This window comes from Leptonychotes weddellii, chromosome 10 (assembly GCF_054177405.1).
Source record: "Leptonychotes weddellii isolate Sample4059 chromosome 10, ASM5417740v2, whole genome shotgun sequence".
In the NCBI taxonomy this organism is placed as follows: Eukaryota; Metazoa; Chordata; class Mammalia; order Carnivora; family Phocidae; genus Leptonychotes; species Leptonychotes weddellii.
In genome coordinates this window covers 118,239,289-118,266,927 of record NC_138378.1, presented here as the reverse complement: position 1 = coordinate 118,266,927, position 27,639 = coordinate 118,239,289, and the positions used below count along the sequence as shown (strand labels likewise).

Sequence of the window (27,639 nt, the reverse complement as noted above, 5' to 3'; positions counted from 1 at the left end):
CTCTTCAAGAACCCTGCCCTGGCCTGAACTGAGAGTAAAGGCTGCTGGCTCACTCTCAAAGACAAGGGTGTCTGTGGGATGAGGGGACGCAGGGCACAGGTTATTAATAGCACTACTCCGTGGTGCCATACATCGTAGTAAATGCCCCTGTCATTTGTTTACCCACACCAGACAGTAACCAACGCTCAGATAAATGAAGTTGGCGCCTGCAAGATTTATGATACACTTCTGTGCTCAGCACTGTTTAATCAGGAAGTTAACATATTACGGCGTAAAATCCTTTACAAGCATGTACAAACAGACAGCCACCATTAGCACTCTGCCAGGCCCGGGGGTCAAACAGGCCCAGCGACTCACGAAATACAGCAAGGAGTGTGCAAAGGAGCCTCTCGCAGACTGGCAGAGAGCGTTAGCCATCAGCATTGGGGTTCATTTTTTTTTTTAGGTTTTTTTTTTTTCCTTTCTGAGTGTTTTCTCCTTTTTAAGGTTCTCATTTGTGAAGAGGCAAGGTGATAAGCAAGGACCTGTGACCCTGTCTCTAGACCACCCTCCCACCCTCCCCCACCCCACCACCGAGAGCCAGGAATCAGAGAAGGTAAATTAGGGTCAGGAGGGGTGGTGGAGGCTGGTCTCAGAGTCTAAAGTGTTTGGACAAGGCCAGCAAGCATGGGGGGGAATCAGCATGAGGCATCACACCTGGAGGAGGAGACCCGGGACTCCAGCCCCAGTGCCATAAGCCCGGCTCCACGAAGTCTAGCCAACATCTGGAGTGGATATCAAGAGACACAGGCGGCCCTTGCTGGCACGCAGCTCTACCTTTGTACTTTTTGTTGCAAATTGAAAAGCAAAACAGACATCAAGGATATATTTATATAACTGTCTTCAAGTTGCATTTTCTACTCCCATCTGCTGCACATGATAAGTTTCAAGAGTTTTCTAATAAAAAAAAAAAAAAAACGGGAGGGCGGGTGGAGTGGAAAGGAGGACTGGGTGTGCACGTGTGTGCCTGAAGGCTGCTCCTTATTTGGTGTGGAGACGATCTTTTTCAGGCTTCATTTAAAAGGAGAAGTTAAAACATGCAGTGTCAAAGGTATCACTGTTTTAAGATGTTCTGATATCTTCCATGTCACACGTATTCACGAATTTGCATTAAATCACTTTAAGAGAAAAAGAGACTCTATTTCCTAAATCCTTACACCCATTGCTTGGGTGGAGAATGTTGGGGGGAAAGAAGCACATATTTTTGTTGTTAAGTCTTTGGAGGAAAGAGAAATGTGGAAGTGCGAGTTGGTGGGGCAAGATATTTAGGGAAAAAATACAGCATCAGATAGAAATACATCAGGCAGATCCAAGATAATTTGGGTTTGTCTATGTTTAGGTAAATATATGAATCCAGATGTGACTGTTGATTATTCATGAACAAAGCTGGAGCCTCCCGTCAGCCAAGTCTAGTGCAGAGCTGGACAGCTCAGTTACCAGCCAGGACTGAAACCAGCCTTTCTCCTTTATTTTTCCACCAATGGGGAATGGGAGGAAAGGGCTCGGATAGAGGGATTCTGTAACTCTTTTTGTACCACTGGACCATGTTTAAACATGAAAAGCAGAGTAGTGAATCACAAGGCAACGACCCTGGTAATTTAGGATTTACTGAAACAAACACACCAAAAAAAAAGCGGGGGGGGGGGGGCAAAAGTAAGGTGTTCTCCATGTCTCAATCAGCCAAACATCTGCCAATCAGTCTGTCACTCTGAAGAGGCAGAATGTCCAGCTATCGACTGTGCCCCAAGCCCTCTTTCTTCTGGGGATTTTCTCTACGTCCAGATCAAGATGAGCATCTGCAGATCAGGAAGTGCCCCACAAAAGCCCTGGACAAAAAGCCCACTGTGAAATGTCCAGTGCATACTATCAGTAGGACTTCATAAATGACAGGCATTTTCACTCTCGTCTGTCACCTGGTCACACGTGCATGTCACACGCAGCCTCTGAGCCCCTGCTTACGCATGGCTGACGTGCTAGGCCGGCCCTTCACGCTCTCCCACTGAGGCCTCAGACTCTGAGTCCCTCTCTTCAGCGCTCTTCCTACGCACACTGCCAAGCAACGAGACTTGTCACATCATGCTAAATCTATTTGTTATCTTGGCTTCACCTGTATCAGCCCCGCACGTTAGCAGGGAGAAGGACGTTAACAGTATTTGCTGAATGCCTATTACACACCTCATTCTATGGCGTGAGTTTTACATCAGACTGGGCGACGTTTCTCTCCTATTGGGAATATGCGAGGGACTCCTGGGCCCTCTCTCTTACTGTACGTTCTTTTCTTTTTTTAACTTAATTTCAATTAATTAACATATAATGTATCATTAGTTTCAGAGGTAGAGGTCGGTGAGTCATCAGTCTTATATAACACCTAGTGCTCATTACATCACCTGCGGTCCTTAATGCCCATCCCCCCACCGACCTCCCCTCCAGCAACCCTCAGTTTGTTTCCTATGGTTAAGAGTCTCTTGGGGCACCTGGGTCCTCAGTCCGTTAAGCATCTGCCTTCAGCTCAGGTCAGGATCTCGGGGTCCTGGGATTGAGCCCCACGTCTTCTCTCGGTCAGTCAGAAGCAAGTCTGTTTCTCCCTCTCCCTCTGTGATCTCTCTTGATTTCTCTCTCTCAAATAAATAAATAAAATCTTAAAAAAAGAGTCTCTTATGGTTTGTCTCTGTCTCTCGTTTTTGTTTTTGTTTTTTAAGATTTTATTTATTTATTTGACAGAGAGAAAGACACAGCGAGAGAGGGAACACAAGCAGGGGGAGTGGGAGAGGGAGAAGCAGGCTTCCCGCGGAGCAGGGAGCCCGATGAGGGGCTCGATCCCGGGACCCTGGGATCATGACCTGAGCCGAAGGCAGACGCTTAACGACTGAGCACCCAGGCGCCCCTCTGGTTTCGTCTTATTTTTTCCTCCCTTCCTTCCCCCTACGATCCTCTGTTTTGTTTCTTAAATTCCACTTACTGTGCTTTCTCCTCTGCATTTCTTCAAGTTCACTTCCATGTGTAAACTTGGGCATAAAACCTTCCTGCAGGGCTGAAGATGACAGGCACAATGATGACAACAATTTGCACGGTCACTGTTAGTCCTCACCGCTGAGGACACCAAGCTGTGCACTTGCCCCAGGTATTTAGACTGTGAAACTGCGACTGTCAGTCCACATAGAACATTTTGCTAAAATAATGTGTGCTCTCACTAAAATTATATGGCTACATTTCTTCAAGATGGCACAGAATTCTATTTCCACTCTTTTCATTACAAAGTGAAAAGAAAAGCCCAAAGTCATAAAATCGGACTTGATATTTCCTTTGCCCACGAAGGTAAAAACCAACAGCATAAAGAAGTGGATGGGTTTCCAGGGTCAGTTAGGGCCCTGTGTCTCTGAAGCCCGGCCCCCTGTGCACCATCCTCCAGCGTAGCCGGACAGACACCTGTGGCAGAGAGACCACAGGACCCCTCTCAGCTCTGTCCCCGGCGACGAAACAGAGAATCCAGCAGGAGACTCTGTGTTCATTCCCTTGAGTTTCGCTTGTCCAAACAGAAGGAAGCTGCTTGGTAACAAGGAGAGGGGGCTCTGTGTTCCCAGCGTCGGCAATGAAAGCAGACCCCACACTAACACCTCCTGACCACGTCTGCTGTGCCTCGGTTTTCTCCTCTGAAAAACAGGGATGAGAACGGCACTGCCTTCCTGTGTTTGTGGTGAGGATTCAAGGGGATAGAACACGTGGGGCACCTGGCACAGAGCCTGACGCTTAGCGGTTATTCAGGACGTGTGAACTCACAGGATGATGGTTACCTTTAGCATCTCAGGGGCCTCCAATGGGAAGCAGACCCAGGAGCTGTGACCCGAGGGCTGACTCGCACAAACCAGGAGACACTGCTCCAATGCTCACCGAATGCTCGCCCACTGCTCGCCCCAGAAGCAAACGCGAGGCAAACTCCAAGCCCCACCCATAACTACAGTGATTTTCCACTGAGTCTATACATCATTTTAAAAGCTACTTTTGTTTTAGGAGAACAAAAATTGTTAATGTTGGAGAAACAGATAAAAACAACTCCTATGACTCTGAAATCTGAAAAGAACTAAGTCTCTGTATTTATAAGAAGCATGTATATGTATTTATAGTAAAATAAAAATATATTAAACATAAGCATATTTATGCACACACACAGAGCATTTTTACCTTTTTGGCCCCAGGTCTATCATATTTTCTGGTGCTCTGTTAGTTGGGGGAAGGGTTACAATTACATCAAAGTTTGTAACTTAAATCATTTTCCCCAAGGTTCAGCAAACACATTGCTATTTGGCCATGAACTCTGGTTGTTTCTCACTGACAAAATTTCCAGCTTTGCTCAATTTCCAAAAGAATGTTGTGAAGCATTTGGACTCTTAAACCATGTTTGTCCAAAGAGGTCAGTATGAAGCCTAAAAAGACTTCTGATCCAGCAAACAACAGTCATGTCTTCAGTCATTCTGAGATAGTCATGGAAAATTACAACACAGATGTTAATACTGGACCCTTCTCCTGGCGCCCAATGCCCACGAAGCAACAGAACAAAACCAGAACAAGAAAGTAAAAAATAAGAAGGCTCACATGATCAAAGAGGAAAGAGGGCAGATCTGTCGCGGTGCTGCTAAGTAAGCTGTGGCAACAGGGAAAGCCAGGGTGTGCAGGGTGTGGGTCTGAGCCTGCACTCTGCCATCTCCCGGCTGTGTGAAGTGAGAAAGTTACTTGACTACTCTCTGCCTCTGTCTCTTCATCTGTAAAGTGGGAATAAAAATACTGTTAGGGTGCCTGGGTGGCTCAGTCAAGCGTCTGCCTTCAGCTCAGATCATGATCCCGGGGTGCTGGGATCGACCCCATGTCGGGCTCCCTGCTCAGCGGGGAGTCTGCTTCTCCCTCTCCCTCTGCCCCTCCCCCTGCTCATGCTCTCTCTCTCTGTCAAATAAGTAAGTAAAATCTTTAAAAAAATAGTAACTGTTTTAGAGTCTTGCTCTAAGGATTAAATGAGTTGATGTATATAAAATGCTTAGTGCAGGGCCTGGTATAAAATGTGTTTAAAACATTTTTGCAAATAAAATAAGGACTGAAAGAAATTGTTTCTAACACTCGCCATGTTAAGATGCAGAAGCCAAAAACAGAGTGACCATGACTGCCAGGGTTGGGGAAAGACATGAGCAGTGACTGCTCAGTGGGGACGGGTGTCTGGGGTGTGGAGAATGTCTTGAAACTAGATAGAGGTGGTGGTCTGTGGTCTCACAGCACTGTGAATGTACTAAATGACACTTTAAAATGGTCAACAGCTAATTTTATGTTACGTTAGAGAGGAAGCCCTACACTCAAGGATGACCCTAAACAGGCCTAAAGGTCAAAGCCAGTGGCCTGGCCACTATGGGCTATTCCTCAGGGCTTCTGCCAGCCTAGAGCTGGTAGGGAGCCTTGGGGCCAATTCAATGCTTTTTTGCTGCAACTCACTTGGGTCCCCTCAGAATCATAAAATTCTGAGTTTAGAGAAAAGACACTCACAGATCTGGCCTCTCTGCCTTTCTAGGACCCAGGACAAGTGGTTATTTCCTTAATGTCCTTCAGAGGTGTAAGAACAGAATTCCTAAAGGTCCTTTCCTCCTCTAGGGAAAGGTTTCTTCATATTCAAATTAAGTAACTTAGAGCTCCTGGTACTGTTAGTAGAAGACAGAAGAATAGCCGTCACTCACTTAGGGTCAGAGAAGCAGTGGAGGCCTCCCCTGGCTCCAGCCAACTAGGACACTTTTTTTCAAGGGAGAAGGGGTCAGCAGCAGATCCCGGCACACGTGCGGATGACAGGGCTGCTCCCAGGGCTTGGGAACGAGGCACAGATCCAACAGGCAACCAGGAAAAGCTTTGCAAGTGCACTTCATGGCTCAGAGCCCCTAGCAACACCTTCAAACAGCATGTGCCTTTCAAGTGACTTTCCAGAACCCCACCCTCAAGGCACACGGCCTGCTCAGCTCTGGTCCCCCGCCACAATGCTCGGCTGGGACAAGGCTGCTCAGGCTGAGCTACTGGGCCAAACAGCCACAGGAGGAGCAGACGTCTCTACATGCCAGAGACAGTCAGGAAAGCATCCTTCTCTCATTTTTAAGCTTCATTCAGAGGTGCTCCCTTTATTTTGGTGCTATTCCCCAAAATCATCTTCATTGTTAACACCTTCACTCATTCAGTAAACATTTGCTGAGGACCGTCTTCACATCAGGCACTCGTGTGCTAGGAGTTAGAACGTAAAAATGATTTGAAAGTGGTCATTACCCAGTTTGGAGGGAAGGAGCTGTGTAAAAAAGTGTATTTATAATACAGTGTGACAAGTGTGATGATGGAGCTTCCACAGGCCACACACGATGGTTTTCCCAACTCCGTCGGGGCAATGGGATCGGGAAAAGTGGGGTTGCACCAAACTGAGATTTGGTAGAAAGAAAATAAACAGGAAAGGTGTTTCCTAAAGTGATTTCCAACAGAGGTGATCCACAATACTGTATGAATTGGAAAGGATAGGTTTTAGAATATTTAAATTATTTTCTCATTGCTGAATTTTATGAATCTTTTAAATGGGCTTAAATCACTCACGGAAAAGAAAATAAGGAGGAAGTGAAAGAGAGCAGAGGAGGAGAGAGGGAGACTAACGGTGACTCTTCCCACATCTCAGGCACAGGGCACAGCATGCGGAGAGGCGTGGGGGTGACCCTGCTCTGAGTACAAGTGACCTGTGCAGGGACAGGAAATTAACTGTAAGAATCCAAGCAGTGTCAGGCCAGTTAATGGCTAAGACATGAAGAAACCTTTCCCTAGAGGAGGAAAGGACCTTTAGGAATTCTGTTCTTACACCTCTGAAGGACATTAAGGAAATAACCATTTGTCCTGGGTCCTAGAAAGGCAGAGAGGCCAGATCTGTGAGTCAGTTATTGGCAACCACTAGTTTCTTCATATTCAAATTAAGTAACTTAGAGCTCCTGGTACTGTTAGTAGAAGACAGAAGAATAGCCGTCACTCACTTAGGGTCAGACTGTGTGTACGTGTGTGTAAATGGAATTGACCTGGACTCACATGGTAGAGTCCTTCCAAAATATGTCTCCTCAGCCTATTTTATGTAAGATTCTAGAAACTATGTTCTCCAAAGCAGTAAAGTCACCAGAGTAGTAAGGAGCCTAAAACAAAGCCGCAGTAAGATGACTGAGGGAACTGACGTCTTTTGGATGCAGAAGAGAACGCCGACAGGAGGCATGTGGCTGACCGCTGACCTCTACCAAAAAAGTGCCAAATAAATATTTCACCCCAATAGTGAGAGTAGATCATGACAGTGAAATCCTCTTGGGAGGCTCAGCTGTGCGTCCGTCCGCAGGTGACTGGAGAGGGCAGGGCCCATCCACCACCCGCTAGAGAAGGGAGTTGTACCCTACATCAAGTTGAAGCCATCTCTAAGACCACCTTTACTTCCCAGGGCTGTGATTCCCACTCATCTAACAGGAAATTCTACAGCCTCAAATTTCACCAGAAGTAAAAGACTAGAGCCAAAAACACTGTTTTCAGATGATGGTGGCTGCTTCTTTCTGAAGGGGAGTCTCGGGAAGCCATCAATGAGGATGGAGTCATGGCTGCTGGAAGGCAGTCCACGACGAAAGGGGCATCTGCAGATGCTCTATTCAAATTCTGAGAAGGTTTAGAAACCTTTACAATATGTTGGTTGGGTTGAGAGTCTGTCTTCCCCCCCCCATTTCAAATTTTCAACTGATCCATAGCCCAAACAGAAATCTTACTCCAGCGGCCATATATCTCTCTGATAAAATTTCCTGCCTCTGTCAAAATGCCCTACAGACCAGACCATGGAAAAAGTTCTCGCTTCAGAAGAACAATTGTCTGCTGCAGAAATAAAGTAATGCCATTCCTATGAAATCTATAAACTCAAAACAGGGACACAGAACTAGTGGTTGCCAATAACTTTAACTTCATTTATCTATATTTGGCAAAAATTGTGCTGCAGCTGGAGATGAAATGCTGAGCAAATCACTACAGAGACGTGAGCTCCAAACAGCAATTACTAAGCTGTGCTGCCTCGTGTAAGATTTCACTTTTGTTTATTATATTTAAAGCAATGCTCTAACTCCATACAGTACAGACGACATTGTCTCAAGCAATAGCTGCTCACAGGGGCATCTCCACCTCGCTGTCTGTCCATGAAGGTGCTCTAAGGGAGGCGGGAGGTCTCTCTTGTGGCCACATGAGCACAGCCAAGATGGGAGCCCTGCCACCAAATGCACCTCTCTTTTGTTCATAATTGGAAGAAACTATTCTTGTGTTCACTCAAACTTGGCTTATCACATACTATGCACAACTCTGATGATGCCTCTTTTTTTATCAGTGCAGATATTGATAATTATAATTGGCAGGCTGAGGAAGAAGGATATAAATATCTCATCAGCTGCCACAGAGCAGAGAAGTGGGGGGTGGGGGGGAGGTGGCAACCTACACGTCGGAAAGGGGCTGACGGGGGAAGATGGATCCTCACAGCCATTGTCTACCAGCCAACATCTGGTTCTTATAGTGGGTGATGATTTTCATAGAATCACAGAAATTAGAGATAGAAAAGACCTATTAGGTCATCTAGCACAGCTCTCTGCCAGTGTAGAATTGTTCTCTGCAAGAAAGACTACCTCTTTGTTCTCATAAAAAGCTCTGATACTTGCGAATGGCTTCCCAACAGAGGATGGCTTTAAGTGGACTCCAGAGGTAAAGGAGTTGAAAAATTATTAAAAACCTAACTCTGTGCAACAATAGCCTTTTATGTGTTTATAAGACATGGCAATATGGAATGTTAGCGATTTACAGAACCTCAGACAAATTCCACAAGGATTGTTCCAACTCGATTAAGACGAAACTTTTTTGGGGGAAAAAAAAAAAGGAATAAAGAGCTGGTCAGGAAGTTATTGAAGTTACTCTTCAACCCAGTCCTAAAATTATTTCCAAAAATTGGACTCTCTGAAATTAAACATACCTTTTTTCAGTGAACATTATTTAATCTTCTCATGTAAGGACATCCTTCCTAATCTTTTGGCTTATCAATTAACCTCTATTTTTGAAGCAAATATCCCACCTGATGTGTCTAATACTACTTTTTCTCTCTGAAATTTTACTTACAAAGATTGGCCTGATCTTCCCCCTTATCTGTCTTGGTTTATTAACACCACCGGGAAATTCACTGGACTTTGTATTGACTTGATATCTAGTTCTGATTCGTGGTCTTTACTTTGGTGGACCTCCACCTTGAGAAAACCTCCAATTCTTGGACTACAACCTAAGATTTCTACTCAGTAGGAACCAGACCTTATTTTTTTTTTAATTTTTTATTGTTATGTTAATCACCATACATTACATCGTTAGTTTTTGATGGAGTGTTCCATGATTCATTGTTTGCATATAACACCCAGTGCTCCATGCAGTACGTGCCCTCCTTAATACCCATCACCAGGCTAACCCATCCCCCCACCCCCCTCCCCTCTAGAATCCTCAGTTTGTTTCTCAGAGTCCATAGTCTCTCATGAGGAACCAGACCTTATTAAGTTTGCTATCACTGGCCCCTTCTCTTACATTAGGCAATAACTTCAGACACGTTCATGATATTTTGCTCACCAGATATGACACAATAAACACCAGGTCAAAAACTGGGATTTAGCCTTCTGAAGGGATGTGGTTCAAAATGGTGAGCAAAAGAAAATGTTCCCTGAATCAGGTTAGAAACACTAGCCAGATGGAATGCAAATCATTAATTTCACTTCTTTCACCCATTAAGTACTACCTTCATCCCACATTGAGTGACTGAGTCACCAGCACCCAAAGTATTTTATGACACAAGTGAAGCATTTCTTTGCAGTTTCCAAAGGAACAGCTTCCTTCATACAATTAAGTGATCTTTTGTTTGAGGGCATGACGAAAGGACAAGAATTTCTGGTATTGTTACTTATTGCTATTACCATCATCAAAAAGAATTTAATTGGAATCTATTTTATATGTGACAGACAAAGGCAGTTAAATGGTCATAGTTATTCTACAGTAAACAACTTTCAAGCACTTATTATACACAAAGCACCGTGCCGGAAGAGGGCACAGAAGGTTGAGTACGACACGGCCTCAGGCTGTGAGAAGATCATAATGCGCTGAGAGAGACAGAGACAAGCGCCTGCTCATGATCCAGTGTGACAGGAGAGGCAAACACAAGGCAAAAGGAAGCACAGAGGAAGGGGCAGGTAGCTTAGCCTTGCCTTCCAGAAAGCCACGCGCTAGCGAGGGCGACAGAGATATGCACGTGTGGACAAACAGCCCACAGAATGCAGATACAGAATATGTATAGTCTGTGGTAGCCTTCAACTAGTGATTCCATGACCAAAACCAAGAGGGGCGGGTTGTCGATCAGAAACACATTCCTGTTTTGCCTTAAATCAGGAGTGACCTTAAATCAGGGTACTAACCAGAAATCCGAAGAACCAAGTTCCATCTACTCTATCACCTTGCACAGGTCACTCATGTATTCACTCACTATATTTTTCACTATATTTTTTTAATAAACACTTTATTTTGTAGATCAGTTCTGCATCACAGCAAGATTGAGAGGAAGGCCCAGAGATTTCCCATATGCCCTCTGCCCTACACACACACAGCCCGCCGCCCATCAACATCCCCACCAGAGCAGCATCATTGTTTCAATCAATGAACACGTGTTTCTTCGGGCAACCATCCATGGCAGTCACTCAGTTTCTACAACATGGGAGCTTAAGTGTCTACTCTGTTGTGAGGGCCACATTAGATGGCATTCCAGCCTGGAAAGTGTAATCTCAATACATCCGTGCAGAAATATTACCCTGAGCAGTTATTTCCTAAATCTGTAACTCCAGTCATTTTCTTAATTATTTATGCATGTTCATATAGAGCCAAAGACACTAGATGTGTTTCTATGTCTCCTTTTTATTTTATTTATTTGAGAGAGAGACAGAGAGGGAGAGAGAGAGAGCATGAGTGGGGAGGAGAGAGAGAAGCAGGCTCCCCGCTGAGCAAGGAGCCCGATCGGGGCTTGGGATCATGACCCAAGCCGAAGGCAGACACTTAACAGACTGAGCCTCCCAGGCACCCCCATGTCTCCTTTTTACCATCATCATGCATTCTTCCCATTCATTCCTTAGGCATTCAGTATGCGCTTACTGTGTGCTACAGCCTGGGCAAAGAATTGCAGGTGATACAAAGATTCCTTTGAGTGGGTCGTCTTGAAAGGACTTCATTTTAGAGGAGGTGCTTATGACTATCTTTTTGTGATCTGGGTTGGTTCTGCGTCTAATTCTGCTAAGTTTCTTATGGGAACTTACACATAACAAACCATGTGGTCCTGTAAGGATCACTCTAGTGAGGCAGGTGTATGAACACCTTTTTTTCCTATGCAGAACTGCCATGGGTCCTGTTACGAGGAGGTGGCTCTTTTTGGATGTCCTTGGTAACATACACCCAACCCAGATTACCAAGAAGCAAGATTTTTCTGCTTCTAAGAGATTCAGTAGAAAGGTAAAATCACCTGTCAATTTCCAAAAGGATTTTCCATCCAAAATCAATTTGGCCCCAGTGTTTATTCCACCGGGGAGAAACAGTATCACAAACTAGCGTTTTCCTGCTCTCCTTTTTTCTCTGTAGAAAATGCAGTCCACCTTGAGGAATTCTGAAGCACGCCCTAACGACATTCCCTTGTGCAGAATTTCCAACTTCACTGACTGGCAAATAATGCTTCCTGGTCTTTTCTGATGTTTCCTCCTTGATTTTTCAGGATGGAAACCTCAATTCATTCTCTTTTTAATGGTAAATTATTGCAAGGGTACCAAATGGTTCTGATCTAAGTGGAGAACGAGCAAAACTGAGCCCTGGCTGAGGTTACAGAGACAATGGCCTACCATCATGAGGGCAAGAACCTGGAAGCTGGGCCATTCTGAAACTGCCTTCTGTAGTTATTTTACTCTTTTCTTATCCTGTTTCTTGTGCTTATGCTACTTTGCCAATGGACTTCGAATTTCAAGATGGCAACAACCATGTCTGATTCATCCTTCTGACACCCTTTAAACCCCAGCAACTCACACAGTTCTGGAAAATGCCCACTAAATACCGAAGGGTGACTCTGCCCTGATCCAGCTGCACTCCCACCGTCGACCTTTCAGGTTAGGAGCGCGTGAGCAGTGCAGTCCATCACCAAGGGGCAGATGCCAGACAACTCGCCCATAACGGAACTAGACCAACAACCTTTATCTTACCAGCACCACTCTCTAAGTAACAGAGAAGACTGCCACAAACAAGTGACTAGACCACATCTGAAGACATATGCAAATCCTCTGGACCCATTCTGTTTCTTAGACTGTAACAAGTTGGGTGGCCTTTACCTGAAAAGCCATGCCACTTGGTAATTTGGGGGCAACTTACATAACAGCTCAAGGCCCTAGTGTCTTCATCTCTATAATGCGCTAGATGAATAGTAGGTATCCAAGGGTCCTTTTAGATCTGAAATTCTTTGATTGCATTTCTGTCAACAATCACCAAACACTGACTGATTGGATTGAATGAGCTGAAAAGCAAAGGTTTACAGTTTAATTCATTTCTATAAAAATGAATTGCATGCAGAGCACCATGCTGGGTGTTAAAGGAGCTGGGAGAGAGAATATGGCAATGCTTTCGTCTCAGAAGAACCGGGATTCCTACTCTGGATGATGGCATAAATTATCTTCCAATTCAGTAAAGGATGTGGGCTAGAGCAAAAGCAGCTCTTCAGCAACTGTGCCGCTACTTTCTCAGATTCGACGTGGATCATGCACCCTGCACACGGGTTTCTTACAAAGGGGCTTTGCAGAGGCTGAGCAGGTCTCACTTCCCTCGTTACTCCTACTCGTCCCACTGCTCCCAGGACACAGAGACCTTCTGCAGCCCACCAAACATCCCAGTGCTTCCTCCATGCCAAGCAAGGCCTGGCTCAGGCTCTGCCTCTTTCTGGGAGGCTTTCTGCCCCCCACCTTCTCCTCAGACTACCATTTACCCACAGAACCTAGGACGCCTTCCTTGCTTCCGGTCAGCTCAGTCATTCCCTCCTCTGTGCTCCCATTTCCCCAGCACTAATCTCCACTCCAGTGAGGCTGGTACTGGAATTGCTGTTCAGGTAGGAATATCCCTCCCTAGGCCCCGGGTTTTCCAAGGACAGGAGCTGCCTTTCTAATTAACCTGTGCCAATCTATCAATGGGTGCATATACCTGCTATGAAAACATTTGCTCTTGACCTGAACCATGGCCTAGTGTTCCAGATTCACTTGTAGCTTTGCCTTTTGTAACCCTAGTACTAAAAAAGAATCAGTTTCCCAGCACAAAAGCCAGTCTCACATTTGGGAGACTGACCTGACATAACCTTAAACTCACCCCTCCTTGTGACACTAGAAGGACCTAATAAAGGCACCAACCTTGAGCAGCAGGTCAAGGTGTCTGAGAGTCAGGACACAATTAGGACACCTCTTTCTCTTTTTCTCCTCCGTGTATTTCAATTGCCAGAATGCATGCCTGTTCTCCCACTGGACTGTCCTATTCTTGAGGGCAAGGTGCCTTCATCAACACCATGTCCTGCCCAGTGCCTCGCCCCTGCAGAGTGTGCATGCAGACCGCATTAGTCAGGACTCGATTTTATGTAATTGCTCAAATGTTGACCTCTTCCTCTGTGCCAGGCACCACTCTATGAGCTTCATATGTAATAACGCATCTAATCCTCCAAACAGCAACCCAATGAGGGAGTGTAGTATTATAGTAGGCAGGCTTCTCCAGAGAAACAGAACCTTCAGTATACGTGTATGTATAATAATATCCCATGATTATTAGAGAGAGACATATTTTAAGGAATTGGCTCATGTAATTATAAGGGCTGGCAGGTCCAAAATCTGTGGGGTATACACCCAGGGAGCAGTTGATGTTGCAGGTTGAGTCTGAAGACTATCTGCTGGCAGAATTCCTTCTTGCCCAGGGAAGATCAGTCTTTCTATCGAGGCCCCTCACATCAGAGAGTCATTTGCTTCACTCAAAGTCTATGGATTGAAATGTGAATCTCATCTAGAAAAGACCTCCAGCATCTGGGCACCAGGGCTGAGCCAAGCTAACACATAAAATTAACCTGCACAGGAAGGTACCATCATTACCTGCGCTTTCTGGAAGAGAAAAGGAAAGTACAGATTGTTTGAGTAACTAGTCCCATGTCACATGGGGACATGCAGCACAACTGGGATTTGAACCAGACAGTTGTCCCAAGAGCTTATCATCCTAAGCCCTGAACTATATCACTTCCCTGTGAGTCACAGCACGGTCTCCAGTATCTTGTCAGGAGGCCGTATATATAAAGGAACACGTGGAAGCAAATGACCCCTTTCTGATACTGTCAAAGGGATAATGCCCTAAGTCAACGTAGCACTGATCCAGCAACACAATTCCAGATCAGAGTCCAAAAGGAAGACTGCATGCTTAGTTTGGTCACACGATTCCAACCCCAACAACCTGAACCAAGTCAGCGGGCCCCGTACGCCAGGCAGAAGGGCACTACCCCAGGAGGCTTGTGGTTCATCTGCCTGTCTTTGCTTTTGCCTTTGTTTTTGGGGAGTGTGTGTGTGTGTGTGTGTGTGTGTGTGTCCCCACACATGAGCACACCTGCCTATGCATGACTCCGAAGAAATCCACTGTGGGTCCCCCAGGGACACTGATGACAGATGTCTCCAGTTCATCATGTATTACCACTTTCTTCTGCATAGGACTGAATCCTAAAAGAGTCCTGAACTTGTCCCAAACCTCCAAAATAGTGTCAATTCACTGTAATGGTTAAGAGCAAGTGCCCTGGATTTTAAAAAACTGGGCAAGAATCCCACCTCTGTCACTTATTAGCTAAATACTCTTGGACAAGTTACTTAATCTCTCCAAGTTCTGGTCCAATCCTATACAATGGGTTCATCAGGACGCCCACCTGGGAGGTCACTGAGGGGACTCAGAAGCAACGATGCATGTAAGGAACACGGCCCAGTGCCTGGCACAGGGGCATGCTCAATGGGGGTGGCCATTATTTTGTAGGATGATGAATGCTTTATCATCAAATTTCCTCACAAAAAATCTTTTAATGGGGAAAAAAAAGTGCCTAACAAAGCAATCTCCTCATTAAGACTTTCCATATGCCTTGCGAGCTGGAAAAGAGTCAGAAGGATCCAAAGGTCACTGGAGCCAGAACCTGTCTAGGTGGGCCTCGCTTGCTCTTCCCACCGCTGACCCCACCTCAAGCCACTGGCGGAGTTGTGAAGCCCTTCCTGTCCTGTGTCAGCACCGCGGTGGTTCACTTGCAGTGGAGTGTCCGTGCACCCCACCCAGGGGTGCAGCCCCCCCAGCCTCCATGCCTGCAGCCTGCACAGCATGGTTACCATCGCTGTCATCCTGGCAGGAACGACTGGACCCCACTTGCCCCACGTGTGTAGGAGGAAATTACTGTAAGTGCTCCTCCACAGGGCACTAACTTTACTCAGTCTCTGTAGGAGATTAAGTGACTCTGTCTTCATGGCTCTGACATCATCTCAAATGTATGAACACTGGCCCAGGGTTTAATAAATTTCAGCCATCATCCATTCTCAACTTTTGCTTGGGTTGCAGTTCCTCTATTTAACAGAAAACAGTCACGGACCAGATGAAAGCAATTTTCCCACATGGCACCTGCATTTTATTTTCCAGTCTCTCAGAAAAAGACTGCACCTCTCACCTTGCAGCTATCAGGAGCATGGGGAACGCTGCCATCTACATGGACCTCACAGGAAATGATGCACATTCCCCAAATTCTTTGCAGGACAAAGGGGCCTCCCTGTTTCTGCCCCACACTGTGCAAACAACAGGAAGTGCTGAGCAGCAGGGAGGGAGGGCAGAGACCGCGATGTGTGTCCCTATTACCGGGGACTGGACACCTTCAACACTGGACAAATTAATGTGGAGTACCTACCACATGTTGAGAAATGTGCTCAGGGCTGGATTGACAGTGCATGCAAGAGAACTCTGTACCATCCCTCATGGGTCTTACATTTTTCGGGGATCCACAATTAACCACCATAATTGCAATTGTGAGACAGGCTACAAAGGACGAGGGCAGAGTGTGAGAGAATACAGAACACGGGGCTGGACTCAGTCTGGAAGTCACTAAAGGTGTCCCTGGAAAGCAAGACTTCGGCTGAAATCTGCAGTTCACCTGAGAGTAAGCTTGGTAAAGAGGAGTCCAGAGGAGCTCTACAGGCTGGGCTGAAAAAGCTACGGGACTGACTAGCAGCAGCAGATGCATGCTGTATCCAGGACTGAGAAGTGCCGAGTGGCTGGAGTGGGCAAAGCCAGAACACGCAGGGCCTGCAGACCACATTACAGAGGTTCAGTCGTATCTGAAGGTTGAAAGAAGAGGTGAGAAGATCGGATTTATCTTCTACAAGATGATTTTGGCCATATGGAGAAGGAAGTAGGGGAGGCAGGAGCAGATAAGATCCAAACAAACACTTGGGTGGCAAAGTTCACAGCAGCACTGTCCGCAAGAGCCAAAAGGTAGGGAGAGCCCAACTGTCCATCAACTACGGGACCAATAAGCAAACTGTGACATACACAGATGATGGACTATTCCTCAGACTTAAAAGGAATGAAGCACTGACACAAGCCACACCATGAAAGAACCTGGAAATCATGTCTGGTGGAAGAAGCCAGACACAAAAGGCCCTGTATTGTAGGATTCCATCTATATGAAATGTCCAGAATGGGCAAATGCACAGACACAGAAAGCAGATTTGTGGTTGTCAGGGGCAAGCGGGAGGGAGAAACAGGGAGTGACTCCTGAACAGGTATGGGTTGCACACTTGAGGTGATGGAAGATTCTGGAAGGAAATGATGGTGATGGCTGCACAGCACTGCAAATACCTTTAATGCCACTGGTCTACACCACTCCCCAAGGCTGCACTGTCTACATGTCAGCCGCAGGAACCCTCGCTCTCCCACTTCAGACCTGGCGGCTCATTAGCAACAGCAATGGGGACAGCGGACAGGTCCGTTCCTTCCCCTCTGCACTCCACATCATATCCCACATCTGGACGTTCAGGTTAGTTGTGATGTGAACACTGTTGTAACAATAACTCGTTAATGAACACAGCACTTCTGTGTTTACAGAATACGCTCATGTCTATTGTATTTCTTCTACTCAGCAATCCTGAAAGTAGATTATTATTAACTCCATCCTACAGATGAGCAAATTGGGTTCAGAGAGGTTAATTAACTTGCTTAAGATCCTACTGTGAACAAATACGAAACCAAAAATTGGAATGCAAGTCTTTGGCCTGCAAGTCCAATATTCTTTCCACAATATCACCACTTCCATTCTAGAAAACCAGATCTCCACACCAATAATGTGAAAATTCCATCTCCCTTCAAATAGAGGGACAAAAACAGTACTTCTGGCTGACAACAAATCATCCAGCATTTGACCATACTTTCCACTGGGTTCTTAACTGGGAAATAGCACAAATATTTCCTAATTATATCATTTGTAAGGTCTCCAAGCTGGAAGCAAATCTCCTTGAGTTCATGATTAAGAGATGTGTGTGTGCGCATGCATGTGTGTTCTGGTCCCCTTAATCCCAAAAGGTCTGTCCTATTTATAAGTACATCACAAGCTTATGATAAATCCTTGTTGATGTGAAAATAAAATTAATATAAATTCACTAAATTTTTACAAATAATGCTTGCATAGGCCATGTAATACTTTGGGGAGAACCACATTTCCCAACTCTAAAATGACTATCTGTCAGTTAGACCCCAATCTCGGGAAAGGTTCCCAGTTACTTAAGGAAACACTGGCCTCCACCCCTCATGCTAGTGCATCTCAGAGCACTGCAGGGAACAAGGATGCACGCTGCCCTGAAATCAATCTGGACTCAATTTTACAATCTGTATCAATCACTCCTACCCCTATTTCACAGACGATGAAGGGGTAAGTGAGTTCAACCATTCTACCAGGGACGAGGATTGCTCCATATCCCCTTCTGACCGCAGCATTTTGCCTCTGGGGACTTGGCTCTCAGGGACCATCTAAACGGAGACAGACTGGTGACCAGAGCTGGACATGGCTGCTCTACCCGAGCCATACGACCAAGGGCTGTCACGAAAAGGGCCAGTCAGAGGGCAAGGACAAAGCTTCATGAAAAGAGAGACAGAAACATAAAGATGTAATAAAAAGGGATTTAAGGAAACAACAAACAAGCTCAGAACTAAGGGAGTAGATAAGTAGCTGAGTCGCAGAAAAACTCGATAAAGTTCACACATGTGCGTGCTCTTCTTGTCCTGCATCTGGGGGCTCAGTCACTGCGAAGGTCATGCCATGACCACGTGGAAAGAGGAACCAATGAACCTGGTTGGGGCTTTCGATTCTATTCCACCAATAATGGACCGCACGGTACCGAGCAGGTCCCATCGACCACGTGACTCCATTCTCTCATCGGTACGGCAGAAATAAATCAGTGTTTCACAAGACTCTTATGAGGATGAAATAAGATGATTCATGTGAAAGCGCTTAGAGGACTAACTGAATAAGAATGTGTGGATGTGGATGAAAGAGGTGTGTTCACTGAATGAAAACACTGACATTTTTAACACCTTCCGGCATGCCTGCCTTACACAAAGAGCTTGTGCATGTCTTATCTAGTTCACCCTTCACAAGATCACTCTATGAGGAAGAAATCATGATGATGCCCTTTCCAGAGGAGGAAACTGACATGCAGAGACTTTCAGCAGCACACCAGGTCTTGCAGGAGTCTTACAGGGGCAGCTTGAACAGTCAGTAGAATTTCAGTCCACATTATTAATCACTTAATAAAAATAATGAGGAGGAGGTGGAGAAGGAGACGCAGAAGTAAGGCTCACAGATTGTCCTATTTGATTCCCATAACAACCCTATGAGGTAGATATTGTCACAGCCCCACTTCACAGATGAGAACACTGAGGGAGGGAGAGGTTGATTAACCTGCACGGCATGGTGCTGGGAAGCCACGGAGTCTGTCAAGCCTGTTTGCAAAGCAGCACGGGCAAATGGACAAGAAAATGGACCTGAGAGCCAGACCTCCTAAGCTCAAATCCCAGCTCCCTCACTCCCTTGTTCTGTGACCTAAGGCCAGCCACTTCACTATCCTGTGCCTCGGCTTCCCCATCTGAATAGTATGGACAATAGCACCAACCTCAAAGGTTGTTATAAGGATTAAGTAAGTGAATACATGCTAAGTGCCTGTTCCTTAAAGTGTGATCCATGCACCACTGGTGGCCCCTGGGAGCTCATTAGAAATGCAGCATCTTGGGTCCACTTCAGACACTACACTGGAACCTGATCCGAAGGAACTTGTCTGCACACTGATGTCTGAGAAGAGCTTAGAGCACTATGGTTAAGGGCTATGCTAGCTGATGTCTTTACTGTCATTACAGATAATGACAAAGCATGAGTGGGGGGGGGGGAGGGCACAGGGACTGGTGGAAAATGAGCCTGGTGGAGGGAGCTGGGGTATACTGTAAAGGACCCAGTCAGGAAATCAGGTGCTGTCCTGAAGGTTTTAGAGAGACAGAGGCCATGAAGGGTTGGGAGTTTTAGGATTCTCTTCCCAAAAAAGCCAACCAAACAAATGAGCAAGCATTAGATGAGTAAGTATCACAAGATTCTCTACTGCAAACCAAACTCATGTGACTCTGCCAGAGCCCAGGGCATCCTTGAGCACCCACCAGGGAACTGGACGATGGAGCCTTGCCCAGGCCTGTGTCCCACACCTGACTCACCGAGGGACCCCTGAGCAGATGCAATCTCCCTTTCACTCTTCCCCACCAGTGGGTCAGGACCTACAAGGAGGCAAATAAGGAAATTCATGTTAAAGTATGTTACAAACAGGGAAACACTAGGCAAAAGTAAGGATTCTTACTGGAAAAGCAATTCTCTTCCAAATGGAAAAGCACCAAACACACCATAAGAAAACCTGGGCCCTAGGATTCAGAACCTAATCCAAGAAATGTCTGTGAGATTCTAATTCAACCAATCTGGGTGCGTGTGTGCAGGGTGGAGAGAGTATGAGGACTGTGAGGAAGGGAGTCCAAAAGTCTTTTTATAGAAAACATCCCTAGATTGTTGTAATGGCAACTTAGGATTTAGAAGGGTACATCTCAAACTGGAATGCGAAGAAGAATCTCCTGACAGGTTGTTCAAACATGGGATTCCAGGGCTTTACCCCCAGAGCTCCTGATTCAATAGCTCTGGGCCGTCCTAGTTCACTAGGGCTGCTGTAACAAAGCCCAACAAACTGAATGGCTTCCACAGTAGAAAAGTATCTTCTGCAGGTCTGAGGCCAGGAGTCCAAGATCAAGGTCTGGGCAGGGTGGGGTGTGACTTCCGAGGGCTGGGAGGAAGAATCTGTTCCATCCCATCCTCCAAGCTGCCGGTGCTCTGCTGGCCATCTCTGCTGTCCCTTGGCTTGCAGATGCACCAACCCAATCTTGGTCTTGATGTTCATGACATTCACCCTGTGAGCGTGTCTGTGTCTACATTTCCCCTTTTTAGATGGACACTAGCCAGACTGGCGTAGGTGGATCCATCCAGTATGACCTCATCTTAACGAGGAATGCCTACCATGACCCTACTTCCAAATGAGATCACAATCTGAGGTCCTGGGGTTTAGGACCCCAACATACGACTTTTGAAGGGACAATTCAATCCCTAACACCTACCTTACCCTGCACATAACTCACAGCCCCCGAATCCTAATGAATTCAGGTCATTGTAGTAATGAACGACCCACAGCACATAACTTTTTCTTCTTGTCCTATTCAGCTCCTCCTAAATACATATCTCTTTGCTATTGTACCTTCCCTCCTGGACTCCTGCAAGTTCTCCGGGAATAAAGCCGTGGGCTTCCGCAGCAGGACTTCTCAGAGCAGTATCCCTCAATGCCCATCTTTGTGAAGGCGGCATTCACCAGCTCAGTGGTGCTTTGTCACTCCAAGCCCTTCTCCTTCCCAGGACCCCAGTGATTACCAAAGAGCAACTGCCTCCCTGATGCATCTACAGAGCTGGAAATCTGCGGTTACCATGGTTAATATTTCTGACTTGATTGGCACCACTAGTAATTGAACTGCAGTCTCTCGAGTGCAACACGCTCTGTTCATTAGCTCCTATTGTGTCGGGCCATTGCATCAAACCACATTATTTTTCTGCTTACAAAAAAAAGAAAGAAAGAAAGAAAGGAAGGAAGAGAAAAGAAAGGAGGAAAGAAAAGGCAGTCATGAATACAACACTATGTTGCCATATGAGATGCTGCAGTTTTGCTTCAAGGGGAAATCGTTCTAGACGGAATGTAATGTTGTACCAGCTCTGGCCCCATCAAGAATGGTGAGATGTAAAGTGAGAAATCTTAATTTTGGTGGCACAGTCACACAGAATCAGAGCTAGAAATCAAAACTAGCCGAGTCCCAGTGTTTGTGTCATGAAGGCAACTGCTCATTTGTTTACCATACTGTCAGCATGCCTAGAACCATCTTTGAATTCATGTCTCCCTCACATCTATTTATACCCCGCCCCCATTCCCAGCATTTCAGAAATCTTTTGTGAGCTCGGGGAAGTTTTTCTTTGATGATTTAATAAAAAGTGTATGGATTTGTAAAATCCTTGCATTTTTATGTCAGGATTCTATTTTTAATAATCACAACAATGTTTTGTTTTTCGGCTGGAACAACCATTTGACTTCATTGGACTTGTGCTCCTCCTTTCTCTCTCTCGTCACCACAGCTGCTGGAGATGAACCAACTTCAGACTGTGTACCTGTGTGCACGACGGCAGGAGTATTAATAGTAACAAAGAAAATGCAAAAAAGAAAAGTAAGAAAAGGTACAAATAACAGTAACATTATTAATACTAACAAATGCAATAAAATAAGAAAAGGTGAATTTTTTGGTTTTGTTTTGATTTTTTACATTCCAGCACTTATTTGTAAAACTATTCTGGTTTTATAATTTCGGGCTTAGGAAATGGGAGATGGTAAGACTTCAAAACCCTGAGTGTGAGCACTGCCATCACCTGCTGTCTGGGCCCACATCACCGAATGCTGGGGACACAGCGGCACTGGACAGGAAGCCAGCCCTTCTCTGTGTGTGAAGGACATGGGGCTCTCGTGGATTCTTCCCTTCCTGCCTCAATCTAACCCTGACATTTCTCTCCCCCACAGAGTCCCTCACATACCCGTCACCCGGTGCTACACCAGACCCCTGTCCCTGCGTCCGGGCGTGGTAGAGTTCAGAAATCACCTCCCCCCTGACTAACTGCTTCCGCTCCCCCTCTTGATTTAGTATCTGGCTAACTTCCTAAAACTACTTTGCCTTCATTTCCTGAGAAGGTAGACAATATTAAAAGTATCTCCCGTCCCGAAAAAAAAAAAAAAAAAAGAGTTGACAGACTCAAAGTCCAATGACCACCACCACCACAAAGTTGTGTTTTCCCAGCACTATGTTACAACCAGGAGTCTGGCGTCTCTGGGCCTGCCCTGCACTGTGTGTGACCCACGGCAGGCTTCCGGACGCCCTGCCGCCCTCCTGCTACTGGTCATGTCGCGATGAACTCAGAGTCAGGATGTACTCCCTTGACTGCATTTGTGCTTGTGACCCCCGCCCTCATCTACCTAGCTCTGCAACCATCTAAATATCGATATCCTCCCCCATTCCATCTCCCTCCCAGCCATGCTTCACTCAATTTATCCTCTTCCAGTAAGGCTGATCTCCAAATCTACTGTTCCCATTGCAAAACCTCATACCCAAAATCATGTTTCTGGGGCTTCCCCTCCCGTGGGATGCTTCTGCTCCTCCCTTCACCCACCCAAACTTAGTGACATTGCAATGCCAGTCGAACCCCTGTTCCTTCCATGAGGCCTCCCCCAATTACAGCCCACACCAATTTGCCCCAAGTCAGCGCCACAGAGCCCCTCCCCCCACTGCCTGGGATGGGCTTAGGCAATCATTCACTTGGAAACTTCTCCTTGGCAGCTGCACCCCTCTCCTGCTACACACTACACGGCACTGAACACACAGTCAGTATGTGCCCAGCGAATGCTATAGGACTCATCTGTGTAATGAAGACAACGAATACAAAATACTCTGCTCTAAAAACTGTCTCCCAACATGAAATAAAGTTGCTCTTCTCCTTTACTTCCTGGGACTCCGAGTTCTGTCTGTCCGGAGCAATTACAAAGTCCAGGGAAGTTTGTGGATTCTTCCCCAGAGTGCTTTCTGAGCAAGTGTTGGGAAACCAGATTCTGATTCTCCAGACCCTTCCAGCCAGCTGCCATCTGCTGCAACACTGAAGAGTCAGGTTACAGGAGGACACAGGACCCTTCCAAGCATGGCCCAGTCCCGAGCCTAGGCTCTGCCCCATTGGGCTCCATCTTACCGCCCAAACACCCCATACGCTAACCCTGCCTTCGCCCTGACCTCCGTGCTCTTTTCTGGAACACCCTTGATTCTTGTTAAAAGGTCCAACTCAACGGATACCCCTTCTGCCACCTAAAGCTCCCTCCCTCCCCGACCAATCATCACCTCTACCTTGTTCCTCCGGTTGGACCTGTTGTTCTTTGCTGGTGCCCCTCTCTACCCACTAAGGCAGAGATTTACCATCCGTTCTGGGAATTCCTCATACACCACAACTGCTAACTCTGTTGCCCTGGGGTTTCTCAAATTCCCCCTAAGTCTTCAACAGGAATCTGGGAATCAACATTAAGAGTGAGCTGGGTCCCTAAAATCACCTCTGACCCCACCACCCATCCCTCTGACATAAAAAGTCACATATTCAAAATTGCTGAGCACAAGACCTAAAAAATAATAGAGGGCTACAAAATGCTAATTGCTTTCCTTCTTTCTTCTTGTAAGAAATATGAACTCTAACATGATGACTTCCCAAGCATTTTAAATAATAATAAAATATTTCCAGTCCAAGTAGATATTTAAATGTGTTAGGTTCTGACATCAATTTTCAAAGGAGTTTAGGCTTGGAAAAGGCCTGAATCTTTTACAGTGAAAACTCTCAGAGCATTTTCTGTGTATACGCTGATTAACTCAGCTAGCAGCACGAGCCCCTAAATGAGGCTGAGACATGGCTTTAGTGACATTCCTGACTTCCTCCCTCTCTAGTCGAACGGCAGCCCCACCGAGGTGTCACAGGCCTGGAGCGTCGCAGACCAGGGCTGGCTGCACCACATCAGGCCATCAGGCAGAGGCTGTGCACACCGTACACAGCAGGTGGGGGGCTGGGGGTGCCGTGGGGGAGGGCAAATCATTCGGCCAGCTCCTCTTCAACCTTCTAGGAAGGGTCCCAGGATGGTGGGCGAGCCCATCTGCTGTGCACTCTACCCTCCATTTCCATGCTCAGTGCACTCAAGGGCCCTTCAATCACCGTGTCTGGCTGGGGTAGCATTCTGTCTGTGCTCTCTCTTGCAGTGTGTTCCACGGGAAGTTTGATCCTGTTCTAGATCTGCCCTTCTTTCTAACGTATCACTGCATCGTGTTACTGCACACACACACCCCCACACGCCCCCAGCCCATCCTCTCCATCTAGGCACCCATGCCCTTTTACGTCCATCTTTTGGAAACTAAAAGCAGGCTGTCCAACATAGCCCTCAGAATAGTTGTCATCTCAAGGAAAATAGATGTGGAGCTATTATGATCTAAATAACTTCAGCAAATAATTTTGATTCATCATGCCAGATTTTATCAAAACCCAGTTAGACTTGATTTTTTTTAAGTTATTTATGTATGTGCTACCTCCAAACACTATGTGTGGCAGTTCAATGTTCGTCCAACCCCAGCATGGTAACAGCTCCCTGTGACTTCTGAACCAATGGGCTGGTGCAGATAATTTAGTCAGCACAGCTCATAATAGCCAATTCTCCATTATCCCCTGGTACAGTATCCATCGTAAACATTTAATTGCCAGATCCTCACTCTGGGTGCTTTCAAAATCTACTCAGTGGAGATTGAGGAATTTAATTAATTTTAGTTTTATTCAAAGTTAAAATTTAATGCAATGTTCAGTTTACAATTAAGATTATGTATAAATCATAATTTATAATGCATCTAAAGGGAATTATTACCTGGGGGGTATTACTTAATAAGCTACTTCTTTGGTCAAACTGCCATGCTGGGGAAGGAAATGAACCTTGACAGGAGGCCAGTGAGGAGCGCCAGGTGGGGGAAAGGTGTGTTTCTAGGCTTACCTCACTTGACCTTGCAATCATTCTGAGGTGTGGGCGTCATTAGGGAGCAATTCAGGACTTTGTGATAAGCTGCATGTCGTGCTCACACCCAAATCTCTTCCAGACATTTCTGTAGGTCCGTGTTTCCCGTGCATTCAGTGAGACACACGGAAAATAGCGAACATGATGAGAAAATTCAAGCTGCCAGTCTTTTCTATTTAAGGGAATCTCAAAGCACATGCCATAAGTTATCTTTCCTCGGTTTTCTTTACTCACACTGAGGAGTTCTGAGTCAACCCTCTGGAGTGGCCCTGCAGCAGGGCTGGTGGGACACGCAGGTCACTGTGCAGTCACCCTGCCCAACATCGAACTTGCACTCACCTTCTGTGACCTTCTCTGCCTGGGTCATGGACAATACAAGGATACTAAGTACCTTTTCTTTTTTTTCTTTTTTTTTTTTTTAATAAAAGCATACTTCGAGTGTTCAGGACCAAATCCTGTAGAACATTCCAACCTCACCAGGTCCAATCTCTATTTACCTATATTCTTCATGCCTATTCCTCTCAGCAAGGACCCCAAACACACTCCTATTAAGGATTTTATTACTTTCCCAGGAAAAAAAATAATGTAAACAATTTTTAAATAAACAAAGAATTCTTCTAGCTTACACATTTCTCAATTTCTCATCTGTACCCCCAAGTATGAGGGGTCTTCATATCTCACGAAGTCACAAAACAGCTACCCTACAGTGTATACCATAGGGCAAGGGGTGTGCTTGCCCTACAGTTCCCACCTGCACCGGCCCTTCCAGAATCCCATGCAGTGCATGAGCTAAGCTCCAACATGAGTAGCCTAGTTGTTTTTCTGACCTTCAGCTTTCCTTCTCGTCGGCCAATATTCCCAATGCACAAATAGTTGCATTTTAAGAATAGAGCAAAATTCTTGTCCTCGCTTTGACATACTAAACTACTGGCAGAGATGTATTCTCGGGACAGCTTTTTAAAGTCTGTCGGCAAACAGCACCAGGATTAAATGTGTCTCCGGAGCCTGAATGGGGACGGTGCTTCTTGATAGGAGCAGTCCTGCAGGCCAGAAAGATCACAGCCTGGGCCTCACAAATGTCAGGAGGTCTAGACAGCAGCCCTCCTAATTCTGGAAGTCAGGAGATCAGCAAAGCCAACAAATGGTATGATGGTAGATCCGTCTATTGTGGACACAACTAAGTAAGAGAGAGATATTTATGAACTCAAAACGGCTTAGTCATTCTGTAAAATCAGAGTTCACAATCCAAACCAGAAACATTCATATAATTTTTCCTTTGAAGTTACAGGGTTTTATATAATGGATATGAATGAAATATGTTTTACAAAGTGGAGAAGAGATTCTTTGCCTTTAATTAGCAAATGACAACACTGTTATTGTTGAATGGTCTACATAGATAGACGGTGGTCTAACCGAATCTCTTCCTGCCCTTTCAGATTTGTGTTCCAAGTTTGTAATCCTATTGCTGTATTCATTACAATATAGGCGTACTTCTATCTTGGCCTGACATTCGCTTCCAGCCGCATTATGGGCGTGATTTAAAAACAGTTAAGAAGGAGAACGGCTTTCCTTCCCACACTTGTGCTTATGGTAACAGCACATATGTTAACTCTTTCTAGTTTTGGATGAGAGTGGGTGAACATGGTATTTATTTTGGGCCAGATTCTGTGGATTTTTTTTTAGCAATTGATCTAACAAATATCTTCTTATAGTTGCACGACGCTTCTGCAGGTAGGAACAGTACAACCTATGATTTTATACCAAAAGGTAATTTTTAAATGAAAAAACTCACCATTGTGAATATAGAATGGAATATTATACAGCCAATAAAATGAGGTTTACAAAAGGAGGTATATACATTTATATTTAAATGATAGGAAAAAATTCTTAAAACAGTAAATACATAATATTCCATAATTATACAGACTTGAAATTATATTTTGTATATAATTTTATATGATATGATTATATATAAACCATATATAAATAATTTATGAAATTATATGTATATGAATATCTACCTACATTTATAAAGTGATTATATCTGGTGGGAAGATCAGGGTGACTTATACTTTTAAATATGTTTAAAAGTAAATTTATACATATAAATATATTCTAGTTTCTGAATTTTCATGAAGACAATCTTATTTTTCTTTTTTTAAAAAAACTTTAATTCCAGTATAGCTAACAACAGTGTTCTACTAGTTTTAAGAGTGCATTGTAATGATTCAAC

The 27,639-nt window shown here is 45.3% G+C and overlaps 1 long non-coding RNA gene across 1 annotated transcript in view; it reads right to left on the bottom strand.

The window, feature by feature from the left end:
• Positions 1-27,639, bottom strand: part of LOC115937026 (uncharacterized) — a 199,008-nt gene that overhangs the window by 104,946 nt on the left and 66,423 nt on the right. The window contains exon 3 of the long non-coding RNA XR_014148987.1: positions 19,921-19,980. This is a non-coding gene — a long non-coding RNA (uncharacterized LOC115937026). The remainder of the gene's footprint in view (positions 1-19,920; positions 19,981-27,639) is intronic.